The following is a 26,256-nucleotide window of genomic DNA, read 5'->3' as shown; positions in this document are numbered from 1 at the left end:
TCATGACCTCGAGAAAGCTGCGCCATTACTTCCAAGCACATGAGATCATAGTGATCACTCGCTTTCCGCTGAAGAGGATACTGCAAAATCCAGAAGCGATAGGCAGGATTGTCGAGTGGGCGCTGGAACTGTCAAGCTTTGGCATCAAGTTTGAGAGCACTTCAACTATCCAAAGCAGAGCACTGGCAGAGTTCATAGCAGAATGGACGCCAACCCCAGATGAAGAAATTCCAGAGACGAGCATCCCCGTCAAAGAAGCAAGCAAAGAGTGGCTGATGTACTTTGATGGGGCCTTCTCGCTGCAAGGCGCCGGTGCGGGCGTGCTACTTGTCGCGCCCACCGGAGAGCACCTCAAGTACGTAGTCCAGATGCACTTTCCCAAGGAGCAAGCAACCAACAATACTGCAGAGTATGAAGGATTGCTTGCCGGTCTCAGAATCGCAGCAGATCTTGGGATCAAGAAGCTCATTGTCAGGGGTGACTCACAGCTTGTCGTCCGCCAAGTGAACAAGAACTACCAGAGTCCATTGATGGAAGCGTATGTTGATGAAGTGAGGAAGCTAGAAGAGCACTTTGACGGCCTACAGATGGAGCATATCCCAAGAGCTCAGAATGACATTGCTGATGGCCTGTCAAAGTGCGCCGCACTAAAGTTACCTGTGGAACCAGGGATCTTTGTGCTCAAGTTGACTCAACCATCCGTAACACCATCAACTGGACAAAGCAAGAAGAGGAAGTTGGTTTCTGGTGACTATTTTCCGGCAGAGCTCCCCGAAGCCGCCGCCAAGAAAGTCCTCAAGATCAACACCAAGGATGCTGAGGGGCAGTCTGCTCCGGCAAGCCTTATGGTTTGTTCCGTTGAAGCAGACGCTCCCGACAAGTTTTGCTCCGGCAAGCTTGCCGGGGAACATCAAGCTCCGGCAGGGCCACAAGACCTTGCCGTAGAAGCGGATGTTCCCGCAGCAGCAGATGTGCCTTTAGTCCTTGTTGTTGAGCCACAAGCTCCAGCATGGGCACAGCGGATTGTCCATTTCCTTCAGACAGGAGAACTTCCCGAAGAGCAAGAAGAAGTGGAAAAAGTAGCCCGTCAGTCAAGTATGTACCAGTTTGTCGATAGCATACTGTACAGAAGAAGACTCAACGATGTGAAATTGAAGTGTATTTGCCGGGAAGATGGACAAAAGCTGTTGGCAGAGATACATGGAGGCATATGTGGCCACCACATTGGCGCAAGAGCACTTGCCGGCAAAGCTTTCCGGCAAGGTTTCTTTTGGCCGACAGCCCTCCAGGATGCAACTGCACAAGTAACCAAGTGTGAAGCGTGCCAGTTCCACTCCAAACAGATACACCAGCCACCTCAAGCTCTCCAGACGATCCCTTTATCCTGGCCATTTTCGGTCTGGGGGCTCAATATCCTAGGCCCCTTCTCCCGAGCTATCGGGGGCTTTGAGTACTTGTACGTTGCAATCGACAAGTTCACAAAGTGGCCGGAAGTGTAGCCAGTGAGGAAGGTGACAGCACAGTCAGCAGTCAAGTTCTTCAGGTCAATTGTTTGCCGTTTCGGGATCCCTAACAGGATCATCACCGACAACGACACGCAATTCACGAGCCGCACCTTCATGCAGTACGTCCAAGACCTTGGCGCCAAGGTCTGCTTCGCTTCTGTTGCTCATCCGAGAAGCAACGGTCAAGCAGAGAGGGCAAATGCTGAAGTGCTGCATGGGCTCAAGACCAGAACTTTGGACAGGCTGCACAAGTGCGGAAGAAACTGGATCGAGGAGCTACCGGTGGTTCTTTGGTCGATCAGAACGACGCCAAATCGAGCCACTAGCCAGACGCCTTTCGCTCTAGTCTATGGAGCAGAGGCAGTTCTCCCCACGGAACTCGTATACGGATCGCCTCGAGTGCTCGCTTATGATGACCTTGAGCAAGAACAGCTGCGACAAGATGACGCGCTGCTCCTTGAGGAAGATCGTCTTCAGGCTGCTGTACGAGCTGCTCGATACCAGCAAGCTTTGTGCCGCTACCATAGCCGCAAAGTTAAAGCCAGAAGCTTCGAGGAAGGTGACCTTGTTCTTCGGCGCGTTCAGTCCGCCAAGAATTCCAACAAGTTGACGCCGAAGTGGGAAGGCCCTTATCGGGTGAAACGAGTCACAAGGCCCGGCGCTGTCCGCCTTGAGACCGAAGATGGCATTCCGGTGAGCAACTCCTGGAACATAGAACATCTTCGCAAGTTTTTCCCGTAGGGCGCGGTTGCCGGAACCCGTTCCGGCAACCACCTTTTGTACAAGTCTTGCCGCTGTTGCATGTAATCCTTTGTACAAAGCCGGGCGTAGATCCCGTGCATAAGTAAAACCCCATGTGCTCCACACAACTTGTCCATTTCATGCATTAGTTTCTTTATTGCATGCGTTATCTGACACTTTGTGCAGCACCTACATCCGGTAAGCAATAACGAGCCGAAGGGCTCCATATTATTATTTTCTCTTCTTTCTTCTTTTCAACAAAGGAAAAGAAGGTTCCCTCGCACACAAGTTTGCCGGGGGGAAGGAGAAGATTGTGGTATGGACCAGGCATCGTTCAAGCAAAGTTTTGCCTTGCCGGGAAGCAAACGACAGAAAAGCTAAGTTGCCAAAGTTTGAGCAATCAATTTTTAAATTTTCGAGTTATCTTCCTCGAACGACCCTGCTTTGTATGGAAAACCTGTGCGCGGAGGAACCAACTCATGGCTAGTTGCGCCCTTACTTTTTTTCGAGTCCGCTCAACAACTTAAGTGTGCTGCATCTAGTCGCGACAAGGTTTCTTGTCGGAAGCAGCGCCGCCAGCAGGCTGCTGACGTTCCGCACCCAGCGCTCGCGGCTCGGGTGCCTGCGCCGACAAGTTCCCTAGAAGCGTAGGGTAAAAACATACAAAGGAAGGAATCTAGTAGAGGAAATAACATAGCAATTGATAACAGAAATAAAGTTATATTACAAGATAACTTGTCGCAGCTCTAACAGACTGTTTTCATAACATGATTAGCAGCGACAAGGGAAAAGAAGAAATGGGCGGCCTAGTCTACGCGTCCGCCCTCGACCCTCTTGATCTCGCTCACCTTGTCCATGATGGGTGCGACAAGGGCCTTGAGTGCGTCGCGATCAGCGTCTGGCGGCAAGGACTTGAGGACGTTGGTGCAGCTGAGGCCTGGATTGCGGAAGGCCACCTTCATCAGCACCTTCTGGAGAACCCCGGCGCAGATTTTGCGCGACTCGTCGGCAAGCTGCTTTGGGATCCTTTCCCGGAGCCGCTGGAGTGCCGTCGCCACGCCCTTGAAGAACAGGCTGAGCTTGGCGCTGGGTTGGAGATTCTCGTCGGAGGGATACCCAAAGTCCTCCATCCCCAGCTGCGCCAGCTCCTCGTTGATGACTGCGGCAGTATTCACCAGACCCTCGGTCCAGTGCTCCACAGTGTCTCTGAACGAGTTCTGGGTGACTGCGATGCTCTCCAGCAGCGCCTTGTCAGCTTTGACCTTCTCCGACAAGGTTTTCTCCCGCTCCTTGGCAGCCTCCAGCGTCTACATCAGCGTGGCCAGCTTCAACTCCAGGACCGCATTGCAATCCTTGACGGCGCTGAGCTCCTTGCCCCTCTCAGCGAGAAGACCTTGCAGCTCACCGTGGGCGGCAGCATCCTTCTCACGCTCACGCTTGAGCACGGCAAGCTCCTCGCCGCTCTTCCCGATGTTGGCCTCCAGCTGCGCCACCTTCTCCTCCAGCTCTTTCTTGGCGGCCTCTGCGATCGCAGCAGTGTCCTTTGCTTCCTTGAGCGCCCCGCCAAGTGCTTGCTTGCGCTCGGCGAGCTCCTCCTCGTAGCTGTCGAGGTTGGCCTTCCGCTGCACCAATTCACCTTCTCGCCCGGACTGCTTCTCGGCGGCCAGCCTTTGTTTCTCCTTAGCTTCGGCCTTCTCGAGAAGGAAGGCCGTGCGCTCCTCGTCGAGTCGCTCCCGCTCCTGTGCCAGGGTCCGGAGAGCCTCTTGATTGTGGCCCCGGAGCTCCTCCGCGCGCTTCTCCATGTCAACTCCCGCCTTCGCGACAAGCGCTTCCCGGGAAGCCAGCTTGGCTTGCCGGGCGCGGTAGAGTGACAGCAGCTTCCGCAGCAGCTGCTCCTCTTCAGGCTCGCCACTGCTGCTGCTGGGCGCGTCGACCAACGATAGTCCAGCAGAAGCGAGCACCTCCCCATCAAAAGTTTCCCTCTCGACCGGCGCCCTGGAGCTCGACGCCCAGGGTAGCTTGATGAAGATATCATCGCCGGCCTTCAAGTAGGCGCCGGGCTGGGGCTCCTCGGAGCCCGGCTCCGCAGAAGCGGCAGAGGGATCGGCGGTCGGCACAGCGCCTGGCGCTCCTGCGGCCTTAGGGTCGTCAGTGCGATCGCCCGACCCCTCGCCGGCTTCTGCGGCGGCAGCCTTGGCGGCCTCCTCGCTGGCGGTCTCATCAGCACCGGCCCCTTCTTCGCTGGCGCCCTCTGTCTCCATTGGCTCAGCAGCAGATGGGTCTGAAGCACGAAGAAGGGAGAAAAATCAATCAAAAACCCAAGAAAATCAGAAGAAGAAGAACCCAAGGGAACGTTCTTGGACAAATGAATTACCTGTGCCAAGATCTGCAGTTGCGGCCTCGGTCGCCGCAGGATCAACGGTGCCGTCCCTTGCCGGAGAGTTCCCCCTTGCCGGAGAGCGCTCCCTTGCCGGGGACTCCTCCCTTGGCGGCGCAGTCGAAGCAGATGGCACTTCGGGACCAGCTTCCGGGCGCTCCTGATGTGGCTGCTCTGCTCTTGCACAAATCAACAAGCAAGATGTCAACAAAGGAAAAAAGCACTCATGCGCGCCCGACAGCAGAAAGCTAACTATGAACTTACGCTGGGGGCTGCGCTGGGGGCTGCTTTGAGGAGTGATTGCCGGGTCCGTCAAGGTGGTCTCGGACCCACCTCCTGCTGACACGGTGGGGTCATCTTCGATGACGATTACCGCGGCCTTGGCCCTCTTCGCCGCTCTCTGGGCCAGCGTCCTGAAAAGAAAGGAGTCCAGATTGAAGCAAGTCAGATACAAGATAAAAACAGCAAGATTGAAGAACTACAAGAGCACCAAAGAAACTTACTCTTCTTCCTCCTCGTCGGAGCTGAGCGCGGAAAGATCGAAGTCCGACTCCCCTCTGGTGCGGCGAGGCGGAGGAGTAGGATCCCTTGCCCGCTTAGCGGGGGCGGTGGCGGCGGCCTGGGAAGGTCCCGCTCCAGTTGCCGCTGCTGTGTGAGGCGCTCCCGCGGCAACATTACTTGCCGCGGTAGAGCGTGTCGCACGGCTTGGCGGCTGTTGAGCCGGCTGCCGCCCCGCTACGTCCGTGGCCCTGCGAAGACGCCTTCTTGGCGGGGCCGGGGGCTCCGCCTGCGGCAAGCTTTCTGAAGGCTCAGGCTCTTCCTCTCCGGCCTCGCTCGGCTCAGCTTCAGAACCGGCAGGCTCTTCCTCGCCAATGAACTCCACGTGCTCGGCAAGGTTTGCCGCTTTTGCCGCCTCCGCCTCCTCCACAGTGAACCCGAACACGCCCGCGGCAGCTGCGGCCGCAACCTCTTCCGCCCTAGTGGCGATGCGCTGCAGCTCCTCATCGGTGGTGTCACGGGTGAGGCTCTTCTGCTCGTCAGCGTGGACCGACACTTCTTCCAAGTTGTCGAAGAACGCTTGCACGACATCATCCGCAGGCTCTTGCCAAGTTTGAACGATTCCGTGTGAATCGCACAACGGCATCATGGCGCGGATCCGGTCAAGCGAAGAATTGTTGCACAATGGAACGACGCCCCTTGGTAGCGTGGAAGGGTGCTGGGGGTCGCGTTTGAACAACTCCAGGAGCATTGCATCCAGCTCCAAGACGGTGAAGTTGTACTTGAGGCCTAGCCGCAGCCTCATGATGTCCGCCGAGTTCTTGAACTCCCAGGCGGGCCTCCCCCTCTCCTGCAGGGGGGCGATGCGGCGGCAGAGGAAATCTGCGCCTACAGCACCTACAGTGAGCCCGGCAAGTCTGAGGCTAAGAATCCTAGTGATGGCGATCTTCAGCCTCTCGTCTTCCAGGGCCACGTTACTCCAGTCATTGCCGCGCACTATTGGAGCTTGGCGCACGGCGGTGAAGGGCTGCGGATTCTCCTCGATGATCCAGCACCACTCCGCTCTCCAATCATCCCACTTGCTGCGGAGCCCACCTTCCAAGTACGCCTCCTTCTTGCCGACTCTCGAGATCCAGGCGATCCCTCCGGCAAGCGGCTCTCCTCTCTCTACCCGAGGTATGAAGAAGTGGCGGAAAAGGGCAACATTGGGGTGGACTCCGACAAAGTTTTCGCACAAATGTGCGAAAACTGCCATGGTCAGAACGGCGTTGGGGGTGAAGTCAAGGAGGTGGAAGCCATATGTGTTCATGATATCGCAGAAGAACTCCGAGAAGGGCGGGCAGAGCCCGCAATAGAAGAATAGCACGAAGAACGGGTACCCGTTTGGAGCCAGCTCCGAAGCAGCGGCCGGGAGTACCCTCGTGCGTGGATGCGCCCGCGTCTCCGTCGCCCAGAAGAGGTAGAAGTACTCCCTCAGCTCCTGCATGCCGAGCTGGGGGGAGAAGATCGCCCGCTCCTTCCGCAACGCCGCGAGCCGCTGCGCCTCGGCCGACTTCACGCCCTTTCCCTTGTCGGCTTTCGAAGCCATGGCGGAGGTGGTGGGGGAGGTCGACAGTGTTGGTGATGCTGGTGGCAATGGGGGGCGGAGCGCTGCTCTCTCGGCTTCGAGAAGAAGGGGGGAGCGGCGGAGGTTCGTGAAGATGGAGTAGTAGCAACCAGCGAGGGGGAACGAACTGCCCCTGTTTCCTCTGCTTATAAAGAGGGACGGGGCAGACGTTTCGCCCTTCCGAATAAAGAACCACCCACGATCTCTCCCACGACGCCGCATTCAACGCGTGCCGTTAGGGGAGAGCGCGGTGGATACGGAGCAGGATTCGGCGTGGCCCAGTCCGCGTGTGCCCGTGCCCTGTCTTGGGCCTGGCCCAACAGCGCTCGGCACCGTGTCTGGCCCAGGCCCGGGGGCTCCTGTCGGTGTACTAGAATAGGGGTACCCTAGTACCCCGAACTTGTGCACGGGCAGTTGCAGCACCCCGCGGTGAGGCTTTCCAGGCGAATGCCAAGATCCTCCGTGGTTCCCTTGGAGCCATTCAAGAACAAAGTATTTAAGCTCAGGAGACAAGGCCCCGGCAAGAGGAGCTTGCCGGGAAGGCCAACCAAGACACGCCAAGGAACTTGCCGCGACGCGCCACGCGCTCCGGCAAGGCAACAAGGCCCCGGCAAGAGGAGCTTGCCGGGAAGACCAACCAAGGTACCTCGAGGCCCGGTGAGCGACAAGCTTCCAGACCCGACAAGATAACAACAGCGGCAAGGCACTTGCCGCGGCAGGCAGCCACTCTGCGCCCACGCTCCAGCGCATCCACCAACGTGTCGCTCTGGGGGCCTCTCCAGGCGCGCGTGGCGGGAGGCTGTGCAGCCAGCGGTGCGCAGTGGCATGCGAAGCTGACAAGATCGCCATCGTGGCGAACGGTGGCACCCCTAACGGTCCTTTTCTGCACTATTTGGGCGACTTAGACGGGCATTTAATGCCCTTGTCCCCTGCCGTCAGAGTTAGGTAGGGTACACTGTACAAGTAACTGTACCAACCACCTCGCTTTTTACATTTGTACCCTTCTCTGCGTTGCCACCTGTTGGTGACCCCTTTAGCGTATAAAAGGAGGCCCATGCGCGACGTAGAGGGGGTTCGAAGTTTAGACAGGGTTCGGTTCGGCTCATAGGAAGCCAGAAAACATTTAGCTCTCGCGAGCAAGAAGAGAATACAATCAGACAAGCAGCAGTAGGAGTGTTATCTCTCCGGAGAGCTCCGAAGCTGGGTAAGCTGTTCGGCACGTTTCAGGCCCAACCTACTTTTCAGCCTCCTAAAAGCCCATTGAGTTTTCTTGTGAAAAGAGGGCCGGGGGTTACTCGGCCTATTAAAGGCCCGAATCTACTAGTGGGCCAGTTTGACGGGGCCCATGATGCGGATCATACATCGTGATTGCATGACGGCCCGATTATGTACCGTAATTTTACGGTTTGGGCGCTTTACTACGAAGACTGTATATATATATACAGTAAAATATCTGCAGCATCATGAATAAGAAAAAACCTAGACTATACAAGAAAGAAATTACGACATATTACATCCACTGGGCATCAAAGTTCGCCACTATGATAATAAAGCACAAGCAGACAGCAGATTACATACACTGGGCATCAAAGATCTCCACCAGTGCAAATAAACACGCCGACAAAATAATATACAAAACCGACAACACTTCAATAGAGTTCAAGAAAGGTTAGCCCTGCTGGCGAGCTGCAGCGCAAGCACCTGAGCAAGATGATGAGACTGCGCTTGTTCAACACTTATATCTTCCTCACTCTGAAAGATAAACAAGCAGACAGATGATAGGTTTTGCACATAAAAGTATCAGTGCTGACAATTCATCACATTTCTTAGTGACGAATAAAGTGACATAGTTTAAAAATGCATTAACACAATATGGTATTGTTTAGGTCAAGACAAGGGAGGAAATGACATTGTGAAGGAGTTGGCAGTTTCACGACACCACTGGATTACAGATCAAGAACTCATAAGTATCAATGGTAAGTGTGCTATCAATTTATCCCATTTCAGATTGGCAAATAAAGAGACGGTTTAAATAATAGTAGAATGATATGACATTGTTCATAGTGAAGACATTGCGGAATATGACATTGTGCTGTAGTGGGTAGGTTCACCACACCACTGGATTACGGATGAAGAACAGAAGCATACATGCAGTGCAAAAGAAGATCACTTGCTCTATATAGTTTAATTTACATGGTATGAAGAAGGAACTTGGTTGTACAACTGAAAACTTAAATTGAGAAGGACAAACTTTTGTTTATGAACTACATAATAAACTTTAAACATGCAATTTGATGCAAACACCAAAAATAAACAGCTATTGCAGTCATGCCTAACCAAATATACACAACAAAGTTTGAAGGCTTGAGAAGGACAAACTTACATTACTGGTGAAGACAAGCTCTATAAAGCCCTTGTCCATGCTGATGGGGGGGGGGCAATTCAAGAAGTTTACTATAGAATCTTCTTCATAAGCATTGCCTTTATTCTACATTTTGTTAAGAGTATATATAAATGTGATAATATACAAAAAATGGAGAATATTTAAGATAAGATGAAGAGTGATGCTACATAACCAAGTAGCTATAAATGTATGTGCAGCGATAGAAGCAAAAGGCACAGCCAAGAGCAATGCATAGCTAAACTTCTTAAGTACCAACCTTATGGTAAGAGTAAATATAGATCTGATGTGTAGAAAATGGAGGGCAAAGGAAAATAAGCTGCAGAGTGATGGTACATGAACAACTACTTGTCAATATAAGTACACTGATAAAGGACAACATGTACTTACAAGAACAATGCAGAGCTAAAAAAATTCATTGGCATTGGATATATTCTACACTAATGTAACCATTCATACAGATCAGATAATTTGGAGCGAACAATTAATAAGCAAGCTATCATGCATACTGCTGTCACATAATGAACTAGGTATGTATGCAAGTATAGTGATACAGGACAACATGTACTAACAAGAGCAAAGCAGCGGGCAGCATATTTGCGATATCATGTCATTCTTTTCAAACCGGAATTCTTCTTCGAGCAAATTTCCTGCAAAAAAGATCCGTAAGGCACATGCGGAAAAGTAGAAGTTCAAATTGTCATGTGATTTCATAGACAATACCTCATCCTGGGAATGAGACTAGTGCATAACAAGGTTTTTCCATTCAATGTCTTCTAAATTTAGCACAGGAGACTTCACCAGAAATTTGTTTATAGACTTGCCATCAAAGTGTGATTTCCTCAGGTAACACTGATACTGCTGCAATGCTTACTTGAAAAGCACAAGCAAGCTTTGCTCGTCATGACTATCCAGATTGACCCTCGCCTAGTTACAACAATGTAATGTAAATCATTGATGTGTTCGATCAGCAGAAAACAGGAAAATAATAACCATGAATAATAGCACTTACACGTAAGTTGGACAGGAAGATGTGAAAATGGTGTTTGTCTTCACTATAATCTTCCCATGATGGGAATATATGCACGTAGTCCCTAACAACATTGAAAGCATTGTCTTTTAAACTGGGAAGAAATGGAATGGGGTTCCAATCTGCAGGAATTGGCCGTCTCTGCAGTTGGGATAGGTCTTCGGCTGGTGGACTTGCTGTACTTTTTGCTAGAGTGGGATTTTTCTGTGGTATGGCTGGTGCTATGGCAAATGAAATCGGTATACCTTTTGCTGGAGTGCAGGTCCTATGGGGTGGGGCTAGTGGTGTGTCCAGTGAAGTGTGGGTACAGTTTGCTGGAGTCGGTCCTACGTTTTGTGTCACTGGTTGTACAGCCAATATAAGTGGGGCGCTGTCTGATTTCTCCGGCACCACCACATTTTTCAAGGACTTTGCTGGTGCTCCTTCGGGTTCGGCAATCACCCTCTTACTTTTTGATGTCTGATGCACAAGAACAACATTTGAGTGGAAAAACATGGTATGATGACAGATGGAATATGTATTGATAATGGATGGGCATGGCATCTCGAGTTATATGATGAGTAAACTAAGCAGATGGCGGTGCAACAAAGTAGAAGAAATGCAAGACAACCTATGCAAGATACACGCAATCAATAAAACCTTGCCAAATTAGAACATGCACCTTGATGGGTGAACAAGACAGGCCATCTGCCTTTGACTCCTCGAGGTTAGAATAGTCATTAGGATGATATTATGAACAAGAATCAATAGGTGGGGAGCGTATGAGTTTCATTGCTTTCAAAATGGCACTCAATGCCTTGGTGCCAATTTTGTAAGTCATTGCAGTGTTCCACAATATTCTTCTGATGCGCAGATTCTGATATTCACTATAATTGCGTATAATATCTGAGAACCATGAAAACATAAATAGTTGTGAGATTATCTTTGTAATGCAGATGATATTCTAATATAGGGGCGCCCCTGTAAACACTTGTGTGCTATCACTGGATTCTGATGAGAGAGCTCATGTGTGCTGTAATATGGTGCGTGCATTTATATAATGTGGCACAAGTACACAAAAAAATAGGCTCCAGAAGTAAGGATAGCTGGCAGATGACAGGTTCATAATATACTGTATAGAGAGTTTATTGCCAAACCATGATAACAAGAGCACACAACAACTAGGCAGATCATAGTGTACATAACAGGGGTACACCATAACCACGATATATAAATCGGGAAAGTGGAACTGGCTTGAAAATACGGTGTTGTATTGCCGCTAGTAATTGAAAGCCTATCGATCACGTACAGGCTAGCTCTATCACTGTTGACTGCAGATGTCCCTACGCCCCTTCCTGACAAGGAACGTACTGTATGTACTAAATACATAATAAACAAAGAGGAACATGTTAAAGAACAGAAGAGGAAGCATATTCTTGAGGTTCCGCTTCATTGCATACAATGTTGGTTGCCCACTCATGATGAATCACAGCGCCAAAAGAAATGCAATTCCATGCTGTCTCTCTATATGTGACAATTTTGAACAAGAGTCATTAGGATCATATTCTGAACAAGAGTCAACAGGGTGGAGCGTATGAGTTTCATTGCATAAAGAATGGCACTCAATGCCTTGGTGCCAATTTTGCAAGTCATTGCAGTGTTTAGCTTCAAGAGTGGACTGCTGCTAGTGCGACACAAAGCAGCTACAAAGATCATAGTGTAGATATAACGGGAAAACCTTAAGCATCAGAGTAAAATCAACAAAGTGGAACTTGCTGGAATATATGTGCTAGTTTGCTGGTACGGCTAGAATGGCTTCGGGTACCAGCTCTCTTGAAGTGAAGGTGCGGTACTGTTAATATTAGTGTAACTCTCAAAGGCGACACAGCTCCCCACATTTCCTTGCTATTCTTATAGGATTCAAGTGGGCAGGCCACAACAAATCCTATTCCTATGTTTACAAGATCCTACGAAACAAAGAGGCTCAAAGTGTCCATCACAACTGACGGTATAGACCTCTACACTGCAAGTGTCCCTGCTCATCTTTAGTACAAGGAACATACTGTACTACTATCAAACTCCCTCTGTTCCAAAATATAAGTCTTGGTAGAGATTTCCACTATGGATCACATACAGATGTATCCAGATACATTTTAGAGTGTAGATTCACTCATTTTGCTCCATATGTAATCCATGGTGGACTCTATACAAAGACTTGTATTTAGGAACGGAGAGAGTACATATTAAAGAAGAACGAAAGAGGAACATGGTAAAGAAGAGCAAGCCGATTTTGGATAATAAAATGTTGGTTGCGTAGTGCCCACACATGATGAACCAGAGTGCATTAAGAACGCAACTCCCAGCTATCTCTCGACCATTTTAGGCGGTTGGATGAAGATCCTACGTCTCCTAACCCTTCTTCTTCCTCATCTTTGATTCTTCCCATACAGAACACTGCACGGGCCGCCAGCCGGACCACCGGCCCCCACCGCCTGTGTTCCTCCGCCACCCCCACCCCCCACCCGCGTCGAGTTTTCTTCGTTCGGCGAGGCCCCACAACCACCCGAGCCCCTTCGTTCGCACCGGCCAACTCTGGCGAGCTCTGTAAAATCGACTGACCCAATTTTGAAATTTAGTCTATTGTGATTTAACTAGTGTGGAATATAAAAGGGGAAAACCATAAGCATTGGGAGTGTAGTGTTGAGCGTGCCATGGCGGATCTGAAGGTGCAAACCGGACAAAGGAAACTTCACAACCAAGACAAGAAATCAGAGTAAAGCAGTGGCGATCTATTTTCTTGCTGCGATAAATAAGTTGAGCAGATACGAAAGAGTAACGCCTGTAGTGCGGCGCCGTGTATGCATCTGCTGAGAATTTGACAGTGCTGCGATAGTGATGGCTGTCAGCAGCATGGAAGTAGATCTAGGAGGGTAGATGGTGGCGGTAGGGCGCGGTGGACGAGACGGTCGTAAGAGCGGCGCTGGCAAGGTGGACGACGACGGGGATGAAGCGAGAGGACGGGATGCAAGGATCCCTGTCCGAAGCTGTGGATGAGAGAGGTTGATCTCTTGTAATGGACGGCGGTGTTGGGGTATCAGCTCCGGCATGGTAGAGGAGGACGGCGGTGGATGGGGTGGCGGACATCGGCGGACGGAGTAGGGTGGAGTGGAGAGGGTGTTTTGGCACCCACGGATTACGAATGGGGAAAAGGGAGGTTGTCGGTGTACTAGAATAGGGGTACCCTAGTACCCCGAACTTGTGCACGGGCAGTTGCAGCACCCCGCGGCGAGGCTTGCCAGGCAAACGCCCAGATCCTCCGTGGTTCCCTTGGAGCCATTCAAGAACAAAGTATTTAAGCTCAGGAGACAAGGCCCCGGCAAGAGGAGCTTGCCGGGAAGGCCAACCAAGACACGCCAAGGAACTTGCCACGACGCGCCACGCGCTCCGGCAAGGCAACAAGGCCCCGGCAAGAGGAGCTTGCCGGAAAGACCAACCAAGGTACCTCGAGGCCCGGTGAGCGACAAGCTTCCGGACCCAACAAGATAACAACAGCGGCAAGGCACTTGCCGCGGCAGGCGGCCACTCTGCGCCCACGCTCCAGCGCATCCACCAACGTGTTGCTCTGGGGGCCTCTCCAGGCGCGCGTGGCGGGAGGCTGTGCAGCCAGCGGTGCGCAGTGGCATGCGAAGCTGACAAGATCGCCATCGTGGCGAACGGTGGCACCCCTAACGGTCCTTTTCTGCACTATTTGGGCGACTCAGACGGGCATTTAATGCCCTTGTCCCCTGCCGTCAGAGTTAGGTAGGGTACACTGTACAAGTAACTGTACCAACCACCTCGCCTTTTACATTTGTACCCTTCTCTGCGTTGCCACCTGTCGGTGACCCCTTTAGCGTATAAAAGGAGGCCCATGCACGACGTAGAGGGGGTTCGAAGTTTAGACAGGGTTCGGTTCGGCTCATCGGAAGCCAGAAAACATTTAGCTCTCGCGAGCAAGAAGAGAATACAATCAGACAAGCAGCAGTAGGAGTGTTATCTCTCCGGAGAGCTCCGAAGCTGGGTAAACTGCTCGTGTGCTTCGCCTCGATCTGCTCTTCGTGCGATCTCCGCCCCCCGCCGAACCAAAAGGGGCCCGGTCCGCCGGCCCCATAGGTGCTCGTGGATCAGTTTCCCCCGACAGAGGTAGAGAGGAAGGGGGAAACCATGTATTCAGGGCGCGCTTGTCTCAAATGCGAGGAAATTTAGAAACTTAGCCCCCGTTTCAAATTTCTACTACATCACAACAACATTAGTCGGTTGGGATAGGACGGTAATCTCGCATGCACCAAATATTTGCCGACGAGAGTTTGTTTTTGGCGCCCACCGTGTATGAATATGAATCGGGGAGGGTGTCGATTTCGGCCGAGGACACACTGTGTTTTGGCGCCCACCGTGTATGAATCCGGGTGGGAGGCGGTTACGTCATGTTTGGGTGAAATTACAAACCTACCCCTATCGAAACCTATAGAAATCCAGCAGATAGACTTTGTGTGGCAGGGATAGGCAGTAGTAATTTCCATCTCGCAGATTTTGGTTTCGGGCGGTTACTGTGACTTTCCCCGCTTCGTTCAAATTTTGCACAGTGCACGTTTACCGTGCCAACTCAATTCGAATCCCGTTTGTATTCTATTTTTTCGGGCGGGATCCATTTTCAATTGGAATTACATTCTATATACATCATTTTTTATATATACTTTCAAAAGCACAACAAAGAATTCTGCTCCTTTATATGTATAATGTGATTTACAAATACAACGATCTCAAAATCTTAAGGTTGAATTCGAAAGAAATTAACCAAATTATGTTCTACTAAAATGTATGGATCAGTAATATCTACATATTAGATAACATAGATGTGCGTGAATTTATATGAGTATGAATGTTTGATAGATCAATTTTGGTTCGAGTATGGATTACATGTATCATCATCTCGAATTCAAATATTTGAATCCCTTTTATGTTCACTCCTTTCATGCCCATCTCTCTCACATGCATGCTCCTTCAGGTAGCTATCACTTTCTTTTCTCCAGCTCACCCACACGCTCACTTCATATTTCTCCTATCCTCGCAAACATGGTCTCTCGACGTCTCCCTTGAGAAGTGTCACACTCTCCCTATCATTATACATTACACGGTTTTCATTATCTCTCACGTCTCTACTGTTCTCTGGTATCACTCAATACCTAAGCTTTCTTTTTCACCACCACACACACAGTCTCCACTCGTCTTTCACTTTGTCTTTCTCTCTATGGGATTCTCTCACACACCCTATATGTCTCTACATATGACCCATACCACTAAAATTACTCTCTCTCTCTCTCTCTCTCTCTCCTGTAGACACAACATTTGTTGCGGTCTCCTTTTCGCCTCCATCCCAGACTGACATTATTCATTTGTTTACCGATCAGACAACCCCCCCTCTCTCTCACAGACACACACACACAACTCCTGCTTCCACTCCCCTTCCCGACTACCCTCTCTCTCTCGCACACACAAAACTCTCGCTTTCGCACCCCGACTCGTATTTCTCTCACAAACATTTATCGACTAGCTAGCCTCTAGATAGGTTTATACACCCGCACACTCATGCTTCCACTATCGCATACATGTCTCTCTCCCGCTTTTTGTATCTATGTAGATTTTTCTTCCCTTCTTGAGACACGCCCTCTCGATCATGCACACAGACACTATTGCCTCATTTTAAGTTGATACCTATCGCACACACACTCCTTGTGTTTTTGTCACACATGCACTCCGTCCTCCTCCACTCTCCCGCTCTCTCAGACACACATGGGCTTTTTGCAACAACTAGCAAGATGCCCATGCGTTGCACGGAACATCAAGATGCATTTGTATGAGTAGTTTATCTTGTGGGGGAAAAGGATGAACGAGGGAAGGCCTTATTTGCAAATGTGGAGATGGGTGTGGGTATATTTTTGCAAAATTGCCATAGTTTCCTTCCTATCTGTCAGATATAGATCGGACGACCTATATTGTAGGATGGCAGGCACACGATCATCACAGACAATGCTTTTTATAAGAGTAGGGATAAAAAATAGAGTTGGTGATGATGGTGGGCCTGCCATCCTACAATGTAGGTCGTCTGATTTATATCTGACGGATAGGAAGGAAACTATGGCAATTTACCCGCACTCTTCACCACATTTGTAGATAAGGCCTTCCCTTGTTCATCCTTTTCTCCCACAAGATCTTGATGTTTTGTGCAATGCACGGGCATCTTGCTAGTAAGAGTAGATATTAGACATATACCACTTCTCGAATCTTGAAACCAACAACATTCCTCCCTTATCTCATCAAAACCGCCAAAGGAATATATTTTGAGTGAAACATAACATATTTTTAGTGATATATGTATTTCAAAACTAGACTTTTTTTCTATCAAATCGGTGAATATGTACTAATCTACTTTGATTGCGTGGCAATGCATTGGCACATTGCTAGTAGTTATTATAATTTTTTGGACACCAGACAAACGGTGGAATACATATACGAAGAGAAGAGGCGCATGCACGCAGTCGGCCTCTCGCTGTCTCGCACACATGAGTGTTACGTAAAGGTAACGTTAACAAATAAACCCTAAAATCCTAGGTGCATGATTGCTGCATTCGCGGGTACCGGGTACGTGGTGGGGCACCTTTGTAGGAATAGTCAGCTCGCCTGATAATTTGATCCGTAGGAGTTGATGGTCGGGACCACAGGTGAACAACTTGGAGCGCGGTGGCTCACCAGTTGCCACAGATCGAGTAGCCACGTTTAAAATATCATTTTTAGCGGGGTTAAGAGTTCCGATTTTCAATGGCGCGTTATAAGTAGTAACTAGTTTTTAGAACGATTGGTATGGAGCGAAAATGGAATTCATAGTACTACATACCTCCTTGGCGTAGGTTGTATGGGTTTATGTTGCGAGATGTTGAACCTGGTAGTTCTAGCACAAAAACAATGGTTTAGATTTATATGCCGGTTTTCAGTAATGAAAATCGGAAGGGGAAATTCTTCTTTGATTAAAAAAACTACTACCTCCATTCTGGTTTACTAGTCCCCATCGTACTTTGGGTCAAAGTTTGTCCATGAATTTTACTTGTAAAATGTGAATGGAAAACGAGATTTTGTTATACCCAATCAAAAAGGACTGGAGGGAGTGATTGCTCTGACACGGACGCGACCTCTCATAGTGCAGGCATTGAACCGGCGCGCCGGCCAAGAGGGCCGCACTTGCTGCAGTCCCGGCTGAGCACGCCTCCTCGCCGCGTGCAACCAGCTTAAGACTGCCCCGCCTGCCTTCATTGAATCCGCGCGTGTGCCGGCAACACGTCCTTCTGCGAGCCGGCAGGCATTTTAGAACACAAAAAATGACTAAAATATAATTAATTTATGCATGGTCTTGACTTGTTGTGCTCGCATAGGTAGCAGGAACTAGTAGAGGTTTTTCTTTATTTATAACTCTCCTCACATTTTTTTTGGCTTTGAAGTGAATCGTGGTTGTGGATATTATGTATGAATGTGCAACTATCTGTGAACATGAGTTTGATTTGGAAGTTGAACTTGGAATGTCGGGCTTGCGCGTGAACTATACCATGTCCAATGCTTCGTCTGTTATTGTTTGGAAAGTAATTGCTTTATTACATGACCAAAAAAAACACTTTGTGCCACATCAGTAGATGCACGGACATCACAACAGGCATGCTGAGTCGATAAACATTTGAACCTAGCTATTATGAAGGAAATTTTGTATTGACAACAGTTTTAGATAGTAGGAGACGCCTAGCCTGCTCTGCCTCTGCTAGCTTACTTTTGGCTTCTTCCATCTCTTCTTTGGCTTGGATGAAGAGAGCATCTGATTGCTCTTTTCGCTTCTTCAGGAACTCAGCTACATTCTCAAGGGCTGCTGCACGCTTTCTTTTAGCCTTTACTAATGCCACGAGGACACGAACAACTGACGACTCCAGCTGGCTTGTGTGTAATCCATCATCATCTGGGAATTTGCACCTTGTGTCTAATCCAGCATCATTAGGGAACTGGCACCTTGTGTGTAATCCAACCTCATTTTAGAAACATGATCTCGAGGTTGACCATACTTCCCTCCTTGCAGGAACTGCATCCTGACATCAAGTTACTTCTTTTTTAGATCAATACTCAGAGCAACCTAGATCCATTAAGTAGAAGCCAGATAAACAGAACTCGGAGAAGTGAATTCAAAAGGAAAAAAAAATATAAAAACAGACTACAAGGTGAGAACACCCACTTCCTACATCAAGCTAAAAACGAAAGCATTAGGATGATTAAGACTCTTCTTATTACACATCGAAGAACACCACGCTTAAGAGAAACAGAAACTACAACATATACACATCGAAGAACACGAGGCTAAACGAAAGTAATTGAAAGGGTGTTACTTACCGAAGCTCGTTTTACAGGTTCGGTGCAGCTCCTCTTTAACTTGCCACGCTCCTTGAAGATGTCCCGAATATCTCGTGTTTGGTCTTCATTGCTCCTCTACATGTTCGCACTCGTGGTTTTAAAATCTCAACATGGCAAGAAAAATATACTACTAGTAATACTCGCGCATCTTGTGGGCAACATTAAAGCACTCGTCTGCCATGTTAGAGCATCTCCAACAGAATTGCAACACGCCGCGCTTTAAAAAAACGTTTACAATGCTGAGATCGAGAAGTAGAGACTAGAGAGTAGAGGATAGTTCTCAGCATAGATAGATAAAAAAAGATAATTCAACTACTCCTCGTCGTCCGACTCCTCCTCGGTGATGTCCTCCTCCGATGTCTGACTGTATGCGTGAAGATACCGATCGTCATCGGATCCCCAGGGCGACGCTGCTCCTAGCCTCGTGTTGAGTTGAGCGTCCACTTTTCGCCTACGCTTGTCCTCGTGATAGGCGGCTCGCACCGCCCTCCTCTTATCCCTCTCCGCCCTCCTTTGCGCGTAGAACTCATGCTCGTTGATGATGTCCTGCGGGAAGTGTTGGCGCCACAGCGCCATGGCTTCCTCGTCCATCTCGGCGATGCCGAGATGGTGCTCCCGCCTCCGGTTGTCGCGACGATCCTCATCGGTGCTAAGCCGTGGCAGAGGCGCGAGCTCCTGCGCCCGCTCCCGCGTCGGCACATTGGGGAAGTTCAATGTTCTATGAAGCCACCGGAGGCGCCACGCCGCCGCGTCGTACGCACGGGCGGCCTCTTTGACGGTGTCGAAATTGCCGAGGCCGAGGCGCATCCCGCGGAACCGGGTCTCGGCGGAGAAGCTGCCGGAGGGGCGCGTGCGAACGCCGCGGTATCCCCAAGTTTCCCCGCAATGCGGCGGCATGGTGGTGCAGCGGCGGCGAGGCGAAAAAGAGCGGGGAGAGAGCGGTGGCGAGGCACAGAGCGGGGAGAGAGTGGTGGCAAGGCACAGAGCTGTGGGAGGGCGTTGGATTTTATAAAGTGCGCTGGACGCCGCGCGCCAAAACTAGCGCACGCCCGGCCGCTTTTTCCCGCGCGCGCGCGATCCTTTCCCGGCGTCTCTGCTATCTCTACTCTCTTCTCTACTGTTATATTTGTTTTATACTTAATGTTTAATATTTATCTCTACTTCTCTACTGTCTACTTTTTTTCTTGCAATATAGGCCGTCCGATTTATATCTGACAGATAGGAAGGAAACAAATGGGAATTTCGCAAAAAGATACCCATACCCCTCTCCAAATTTGCAAATAAGGCCTTCCCTCGTTCATCCTTTTCTCCCACAAGATAAACTACTCATACAAATGCATCTTGATGCGTGCAACGCATGGGCATCTTGCTAGTTCTAAAAACCTTTCCATCATTTGCCACACTACTGGTTGTAGATGAAAAACCTACCCAAGCACAGCGTGATACAGGAGCGATGCACAATTACAAGCTGATATTTTGTTGGACAATGGAGGCTATAAACAATTACTTTTACAGGAACAATAGCACCCAGGAAATTTGAAGGGTAGGTATGAACAAAATTGGAACTGCACATGTACTGCTAAGTGATTCAATAGACACATTACCAATCGAGGAGGAGAACGATGGTCGCGGCGGCCTCTGTGAGTCATGGTCGGCAACGGGAGTCAGTTCATTGTCCACGACGGTGGTACTTCTGCGCTTGGCGTCGGCTTCCGGGAAGCAGATCCGAGACCGTGGAAGACGATGCCAGGGAAGAGGCTCCGTGTACGACGACGACGGTGGACCGGCTCCGGTGCGGCGTATGAGGTCGTCGATGAGGCAGATGCGCTACGGTGGACGAGTGCGCCGATGTAAAGAGGGAGGAGCACGAAGGCTGCGGTGCCATGGAGAAGTCTATATTGCTATGGGGATAGAAAATTGGGAGTATTCTGGTGTACTACTCTGGGTGCCGGGGTGGGGTTGGCTGGGTAGGGTGAACCTGAAGTTATGAAAACAGCCCCCTACCAAGCATCATCCGTAGGCCTGTTTCGAAGGCTATGATGGTAACTTCCCACTGCTCGATTCAGGGTCGCGGGAGATTTTCCCGCCGACCTCAAAATTTTGTGACATTGGACTCCCCGTGTGGCGTGTTGAGTGATTCGACTAAGCAACTAGCGAGTAGTAGTAGTAAACTCTGCATATTAGGTTTGACCAAAGTCAAACTTCCTAAAGTTTGACCAAGTTTATAGAAAAATCTAAACATTTACCATAACAAATATGTATGATGTGAAAGTACATTCAATAATGAATCTAATGTTATTTATTTGTTATTGTATATGTTAATAGTTTTTTGTTATAAGCTTTCTGAGAGTTTACAAAACTTGACTTTGACCAATGCTAATAGGCGGACTTAAATAAAAACAAAGGGAGTACACATTTGTTTTCTTAGTTTGTAGTGAACTAATCATTTGTTGAAATTGTGAAATAAATATATTAGGCTATTGACTACGAATGTAATGGTCTATACAATTCAATAGTTACAATCATTGTCGAATCCCAAGATGTATACAAGGTCTATAGTACTTAACAACATGCTCAAACTCACATAATCCCAGTCAAATGAGAATCTAAATGCATTTCATAGTTATTACTTTGTAGGATGCAACAAAAACAACCATAATTCTACATCATCCATTATAGAAGCACATTTTGACATATCCCAATGTGTGAATGAAACGTGCAGAGAGAGCTTTTGAAGATGGAGCAGATAGGGTGGGAAAGATTGTATGTATGTGGATGAGAGAGTAGGAGACAAACCTAACAAGACAAAGAGAGAGATAGAGAGAGAAAGAGAGAGGAAGAAGTTAGGTCCGTGAGAAAGATGGAGACATGTAATATACGTGAGATGCGTGTGCATCCGGATTCTGTATACGTGGAAGGAGAAGAGACAACATGTTTGATGAGAGAGCTGGAAAAACATGGACGAGAGGGGAAGGATCTCGTGGGTTGAGGGATTGAAAATTCTGTGCGGGGAGAGAGGGATTGGTAATTTTGTGCAAGAGAGAGAGAGAGGGTGGGGGGAGGAGTCAGTCAGCCGCCGTCACATCACCCTGCTTCCAAATGACCCTGCATTCTCTAGCGCGGCGTGGTCGCCGTCTTCGAACTGCTCGATGCCCTCTTTGAAGATTGAGGTGTTGTGCATGTTGGTCGCCGTATAACCTTGGATGGGGATGAATTGTGTGCTCAGGGGAGGGTGTGTGTGTGTGTTGTGCTGCGTCTCTCTCTCTCTGTGTGTGTGTGTGTGTCAGATATTGAGAGAAAACAAACCTAAGGAGAGAAATGGGTATTCACGAAGAGATTGTGCATGACTTGAGGTGGGCAGGGGCCGGGTGAGGGTGTCAAAATGTGCGCATTGATGCATGTATTGCATGCGATCGTGCGAGGGACGGACGAATCGAGAGAGATGGTTGTTGTGTTACGTATGCTCCTCTCTCTCTCTCTCACACACACACACACAAGTAAACTAGAAGACCGTTCTCTCATGTATACATAACGTATCTGCATTTGTCTATGTCTCACTCATGCATGATCATTTGCACATTCACACCTCTCTATGTCTGTATCACACTCACACCGTCTCCACATTGCCCTTCCGCCACAACAAACATATGGACACATACACACGTTCTCTCTCAGTCACACACACAAAATCAGTATTATAAAAAACTAGGGCACACCTAAAACGTCCAAATCCAAATAAACACGAACTGGAGCTAAATTCAAAAATATGGAAATATTGCAGTGTCAAGAACTTTCCCAGGAAAAAAAGTTGAGTAATATTCGAGGATTGTTTTCACACACACAAAAAGGTTCAGTGGATGTCCTTTGAGGGCGACACGGTGATGCACCGTTCGATCGACTGCGCGGCCGCGGTTCACGTGCTTGCACATGATTCCATATCGTGGCTGTGGTACAAACTAATAAAAGGAGCACTGCCTAAGTCTAATGTTTACGTGTACTAGTACGGTTTTCTTTTAAGTTTGACCAACCTTATATAAAACTAAAGTAAGCTCCCACACGCGCACTCATCAATATGCCGCTGTCGCCGTTGCGCATGCCGGCACCCGCCTGCTCCGGCCAACAATTTCTCGCCCATCACCGCCGTGTCGCTGCCATCCCTGTGCCATGAAGCCGAAGGCTCGCCCGCTCACGTTGTCTGCAGTCCCTCCTCGCGATGCCGCCGCGCTGCCAAGTATGCGAGCAGCTGGTGGAGCCGCGTCTATGCACGTAACATACGAAGAGGAGGACGAGCGTGTGCTCCAGCACGCCGATGAGGAGGAACTAGCGTGTCATTGTCGTCTCCGCCCGCGCGGAGGAGGCGCGCATGGTGGCTGTCACGGCAGAAGCCGATCGCGCGCGTGTCGAGCCTGCAAACCAGGTGCGAACGTGGAATCTACCTTCGAGACCTTGAATGCCACGTGGATCCTGCAATCTGAAGGAGCAATTTGGGTCAGTCGACTCTTGTGAGCCGTTTGATGCAACATGGATGGCTAGAAGGGCTTCTTCCACCTCTTTTGCCATCTTCTTCCTTCGCTCCGTCGAACTTCTTTCACAAATTGATTGACCCAAATTATACTACTAGTACGATCGTATTAAGTATAGTAGGAACACAAAGATACGAGTAGTAGTACCAACTACAAGAAGAACAGTAGTAAGACATAGTACTAGTACTACTGTATGTACTAAAGAGTTCAAATAACGAGAAAGAACATAAACATAGTTCTGCTGGGGCCTCAGCACAACACACCCTTGAAAATAAACTAAGCAACTACTCCGCTTGACACTGCAGTCGAACCAGCATGAGCGACGGCACTGCCACCTACTCGGAGTCCGAGTCCACATCCTCGACTTCGTCCTCGTCCCTCTTCCTCTTCCTCTTCGCCGACACTTCTTTGCTTGAACCGGACACTGGGCTCTGCTTCTTCATCCAACCCTTGTAGATATTTAAACAAAGGTAGGCATCCATTGCTGCGTACAGGATGTGATCTTCATCTAATGTCTTCGAATCCCATGCATGATGAAACTCATGATGAGGTTTCTTCAGTTTAGCGTATGAAGGATCAATCATGGCTGCTGCCAGGGTCAGCATTGAAGGTTGAGAAGAGGACACCAGGCTTGCCTTCTAGAGATCGAAGGGCTGGCCTATAATGAGACCTATCCGACGCAGGACATCCCTGTTGTTTTTAAAGCCTACAGTAACGAATTTCACTCTGTTGTCCTTGAGGAAGTTCTTAAAATCCTGGCACTCAACGTCGGCATGGCATATGTGGTAGACCAAGCAAACGTTATGTATGCAAACCTGGATCATGGTGGGCTTCTTCCTCTCTTCGTCCTTTAGATCCTTCTCTTGTCCCAGGACTGTGGTGTACTCAACATCTAGCCCAGCGACCCACTCATCCGTTGAACTGTTGAACATGCGTAGGAAACGAGCAAGGCATGCTTTCACCGTCGCAGATCCACGTGTGTAGATGACGATGAACTCATCGCCGGTGATGGCTCTAACCTGGTACTCAGCGGCGACCATGGAGATTTGGGAGGCCATGGATTTTGGAGGAGGGTCAGGAGAAGTTGAACTGTTGTACCCTGCAAAAAAACTGGGAGCATACTAATGTGAAAGGACGGGACGACTGGGAGCGAACTGTTGTAAGGTAGAAGACATGGACGAGTAGGGCGTGCGAACGGCGTGGGGTTGCTGGCTTGCCCGATGGATAAACGGCTGCAAGCCCCCAAAGAGTTCTCGAGAACTATGCGGGACCCACTAGATGTCATGTCTACTAGACCCATATCGTAGGCCTGACGGTATAGCTTCTGCCTGTTCGCACACCATGCCGGCGCGTGGATGTAACTTCACTTAATTCTGTCAACCGTCGCGCCTCCCACGACCTTCGCCTCCCTCGCGCGGTCGCGCCCTTTGAGACTTCGACCGGCTATAAATGATCAATTTTTTTGCCTACTCCGCATGCATGATTCACCACACAGGGCGGTACGTTATTTACAAGAATACCATCTAATCTATTGTCAAAGCTATACTTAGCGATTAAGTGTGCCACCTTATTGGCCGAGCGGCTAATCTTTGACAATTGAAGATTGTTGATCAACTTCGAGATGCTCAACGCTTTCATCTTCAGATCACGCATAGTAGACCTATCATAGTCCCCCGATGCAAGAGACGCTACCACAAAAGCGCAACCAGTCTCTAAAATTACAAGACTATGAAGAGAAATACCTATGTAGAGACCGGCAATGCAAGCCCTAAGCTCCGCTTCCTCCACGCTTTAACAGGCATCAATGAAATCCCACGACCAAATTTATACTAAAAATATCAATATCTACAATATTGATTATAATGAGTATAAGAACCACATTTTATAATGAGTGTAAAAATATTGATTTGACATTGTGAATGTTGATAGTACATTTTTCTATAAGTCTGGTGAAAGTAGAGGCACATTGACTTCAGACAAAACTTAAATGCACAATGCAGACTAGTTCCTCTGTCCAGGTGCGTGCCATGTCCTATCTTGTCATCACAACAAGGTTAGCTATTAGAGTACCACTACCTCCCTTCTAGTTTAAAGGGCTCGATTCAAAAATTTCACCTACTCTTAGCAAGATAGTAGAGGCGGTGGAATAGTTTTTGAAGTCTGCAAAAGTACTCAACTAATGTTGCCATTCTTCACAAAAAAATGTGTTTACCAGTGCATGCATGAACACTAGTTACTCTAACCCCCCTCTCTTCTTTAATTCTTTGCCACATCAACATGTTTGCTATTCCCGTGTGAATGATGCCAGCTAAGATACCACCATTATGGCCAGCCTTAATCATCGCATGCAATAATTTAGTGCACCTTGAAATGTGAACTTGTGTGGGGTGTGTATGTTTTTAATTACTTGAGACTATACCTAGCCCGGCATGCAAGATGACTTATTATGCACCGTTCCCCATACCTGCAGGAAGCCCGTTCGTCTCCAAATCTTTTCCTCTCCATGTGTGGAAACAATATGCCTATCAAACTCTCCTTCTCCCTCCGGCGGTCTCACCACTCCACCCCGTGTGAAAAAATCTGCGTGCATGACTCTCCTCCCCCCACGCTTGTCCAATCCATTGTGACCAGCAATATTTCCACCCCTTCCCTCCCCCGTAATTTACTCCAACAAATATGCCCACGTAGTTGTTACTTAACTGCAGGTGCATTGGGTCATTGACATATGGGCCCAATAGGGGTCTGGCCCACATGTCAGTGATGCAACTGGACCTGCAGTTAAGTCAGTGCAGCTCAGTCCATATCTTACGTAGGTGTGCCATTGCTCGCTATAAATACGGCGCCTCCCACGACATCGCTATCTCCTCCCCCTCACGTTCACGTTCATCGCTATCTCCTCCCCCTCACTCTCACGTCGACCACCATGGCATCGCCCCTCCCAAGCCCTAGGAGCCCCTCGCAACACCGCGCAGATGGTCACCAATCGTCGTTCCGTTCCTCGCCACCACTAGTCAAGGAGGACGCGTCGGTGCTCCGCTCCTCGCCACTACACAACGTGTCGCTGTTCCGTTCCTCGCCGCCACTAGTCGAGGAGGACGCATCAGCGTTCCGCTCCTCG

This window comes from Triticum aestivum, chromosome 2B, assembly GCF_018294505.1.
Source record: "Triticum aestivum cultivar Chinese Spring chromosome 2B, IWGSC CS RefSeq v2.1, whole genome shotgun sequence".
Lineage (NCBI taxonomy): Eukaryota > Viridiplantae > Streptophyta > Magnoliopsida > Poales > Poaceae > Triticum > Triticum aestivum.
This window is presented reverse-complemented; position numbering follows the sequence as displayed.